Here is a 3,806-nt window from a genome sequence, read left to right on the forward strand (position 1 = left end):
ACATATGTGTGTGTGTGTGTGTGTGTGTGTGTGTGTGTGTGTGTGTGTGTGTGTGTGTGTGTGTGTGTGTGTGTGTGTATATATACACACACACACACACGCTTTCATGCTTCTTGTAAATCAAACCCATTCTTTTCACTGTTAAATCATTTTTTCCCTAAACAGCAGAAAAAAGAAGAGTTTTGGACAGAGCCCTAAAATTAAACAAGTTATGACCGAACATGTAGCTCAGAATGTAAAATAACGTCAGGACGCTGTAGTAGAACCAAAACATTTCCTAGTTCTTCTTTTTTACATTTAAATGAAACTATGTCATCCCGCAGCGCTGACTTGTTCTCTTTGTGTGAGGAAAACAAGTCGTCTGTCATTGCTGGACGTGCCGACTTGTTAACATCAGGCCGTTTGGGTCCTGGCACCAGGATTAATGGGGGCCTTGGCCCTCGCAGCATTTGTTCACGTGGCGTTTTTTATGGAGGGTAAACCGTCTCCAGCAGGCGGCTCTTGGTTTCTCCACAGGCGATCAGACCACAGACTTCCTGGAAAGGTTCAGAGCAGAGTGTAGGGGAGGGGCACGGTGCCAGTGGGGAGCCAAATCATCAGATGGTGCTTAGTCTAGGGGCAGAACCAGAGGGGTGGCCGGGTGGCGCCTGATTGGCCACCTCAGATGCCACTCTCAAGTGGGGCGGGGCTCACATATGGTGTTTCAAAAACGGGCAGTCGGAGCAGAAAATGGAGTAAATATCTGTCAAGCAGCTGGAGTGTCTGGTGTCGGCTGCGTAAACCCTGTGAAAAAAGATGTTCTAGTCTACGCAAGATGTATGTTTGAGACCACGCCCCTTTAACATATGTTTTCTATCACATGCCTTCAGTTGTCTTTTCATCGTTTAACTTCACAAAGATTCAGTATTGTTAAAAAACATTTAATGTAAATAGATTTTTAATAATAATTTGGGTTTAGCTGTATTTTATTAAACATCTCATTGCAGCATAAATTTCATCAGCCAAGTTGCTAAATATACATTTAAAACAAAATTAGTCAATCCGTGATTAAATTCCAAACTCTGCCGTAAAAACAAAACAAAAACTAAACTCCGACATAAAAAAAAAAAACTTTACCAGCTTTGTTTTTCTGTTTAATTTGCTGACGGTGCAATGAATCCTGGGATATCGTCGGCCGCACAGGGCACTCACGTTTTCGGGGTTTTCTCGACCACGAGTCGGGGTCTACAAACTTACATGGTGTGGCACAGTGAGGCAAATTTTAGCTCTGCATTTCTCAAAACAGCTAAAGTAGATATATTTGAAATTTGCTGTGGTGGCCATCTTGAATTTTTAAATCTACAGTATTTTATTTTTGTACGTGCCCCCTTAGAATACTCCTTGGCCACCCCGGTGCCAACTCCTACAAAAATAAAGTCTAGCTCCGCCCCTGTTTAGATGATATTATGTCATCAGTGTGCATCTACAACTGCTTATCTAATTAAAGATGGCCACCACAGCTAATTGACACGAAAAGGGCTTCAATTCAGAAAATTTTACAGATCTTGAAGTGAAATCTGATGTGGACTTAGATGAGAGGGATTCACCACACATCTCAGGATATTGTTAAATTTAATTTATCGAGTATTTGAAAGAAATTTTAAAAATTTGGGACTTCTGATTAGTAACTGTGGGGCTTCTTATTAAATCTGCAACAATGAGACCCAGACACCGACGACTTTAAAGTGCGGAAAGAAAAAAAACTAAACAAAAGAGAAAGCTTATGTAACATCTTTGTTCCCGTCTCTTAAAAGCTTTCAGTCGTGCATTTATATCAAAATCAGACCAAGTTCTTAAAGTCTCAATTGTGCTCAAACATGCAACGGATCAAATCACACGACTCCAGGATGACTTCCAGGTGTGTGAGGCGTTAACGACCCTGCTTTCTGAGAATGAAAAGCAAATCTCCAAACAGAATAAAGAAAAATCTATTGCAGCCCGGGGGCCACATCTGAGCACAGTTTTTTTTTCTTCTCATCTTAAAGCATCTCTGAAGCTGAATCTTTTTAACGAGAAGCAGCAACAACAACATCCTTAACCTCTGCCTATTTTCTGAGTTTTGTGCTGCAGAGTTTATTAGAGCCGGTACTACCGAGGCTGGATTCTGATTGGGCCATTTGTTTTCAGGAACATTAGTTAGCGGCAGACTAAACACACACTGTGAACGCACTCCGACTGACGCCTATAAGTCATTTGAAGTGGCGGGGTCCTTCACAGCTGCAGAAATGAACAGACTGTAATTATTAAAGGTGGGATGAGACGAGGCGAAGCCTTAARGACACGACAGAAGGACTCGTGACCTCAGCGGTGCATTAAAGTATGTGAAACGACTATTTTCTGTCAGCCTCAGAAGGTGCAGATCAGGGGTGTCCTTGGCTGTATAATCGTTATGGTGGTCCTRGAGGAGCTTGTTGTAATTAACTTTTATGTTTCCTGTTTAACCTGGACTAAATACAAAGCATCACTTTCCTCATCTCGTTGCTACAATGGAGCATCCTTAACAGTTAGTAGCTGAGCTCTGCTTGGTATCTCCTGCATAGAAACAGTGTTTTAACATGTCTTCTTGTAAAAAATGAAAAGTACTACATGTACAACTGGCTTACAATGAAATAATGCAGAAATACTAGTAAAACAAAGAGTTTTACTCACTGATGAGATATGGTGAGTATAGCTGCTGTCTTGAATTTTGAACTCTCCCACTTTCTGACAGAAAATTCCCACTGGAGCGGTGTTCCAGTTTAAAGTTACGACTTGAAAGTGGGAAATTCCCACTTCCCAGTACAACTGGCAAAAGTATGCGATGAAACTCATCTAATGTAGATTTTACACGTTAAATTTCACCAGCTGTCAGCTACTTTTGACCAACGACTGTAAAGTGTGGAAACCTAGTGGACATCATTTCATGGGTAAGATATTCAACATGCATTATGGGAAATGTAGTTTATCGTCAATGCTGGCTTTAAAGTAGCAATTCGACTAAAATGCTCAGGGGCCACAGTTACTTAAAGCCAAAGGCTGAGCGGCAGAACAAATATTTTCTTTCAACTTTTTAATCTGTTATGTTGCTTTGAATAATAAATTTAAGCTGACAATTTATTTAAAATCTGTTTTTATATTAATACACAATATTTGATTAGGGTGTGGTGGTGGGCTTGACATAAGTCACCTGTGTGTACCACATGTGCCTTGACTTTGACACATGCGGTGTAGCTGATGTGCAGCAAGAGCTAAAAACAAACCAAATAAAAGCAGGAAATACAGATTTAAAGGTCTGGGTGATGAAAAGTACAGGGATGCTTTTCAGGGTCTGAGCTGAAGTTTCAGGCTGTACAGATTTAAAGAAAGTAGTTCTCCCCCTGCTGGATACTGTTCTGTAAAACCCAAACCAGAACAATAAATATACTCAGAGTACTGGATGAAAAACTACAGGGCATCTTGGAAAATTACTTCAAAAAGGATCAGGAAAAACATGGCTGCAAAGCAAAGTTGTAAAGTAACAAATAAAAAATACTTAAGTAGAAATTTTGGTTATCACATATCTGTACGGAAGCTGAGAGCGGCCGTTTTCCACTTATAATTATATTCCATGGTTTTCTCGTTATCACGAGATAACAAGTTAATTTCCAGAAGGTTTTCCTCGCGTGTATCGTTCAGTAACCATGGAGACACATCAGTTTATCTATCTATCTATCTATCTATCTATCTATCTATCTATCTATCTATCTATCTATCTATCTATCTATCTATCTATCTATCTATCTATCTAT

The sequence above is a fragment of the Austrofundulus limnaeus genome, unplaced genomic scaffold, assembly GCF_001266775.1.
Source record: "Austrofundulus limnaeus strain Quisiro unplaced genomic scaffold, Austrofundulus_limnaeus-1.0 Scaffold8, whole genome shotgun sequence".
Taxonomy (NCBI): Eukaryota; Metazoa; Chordata; class Actinopteri; order Cyprinodontiformes; family Rivulidae; genus Austrofundulus; species Austrofundulus limnaeus.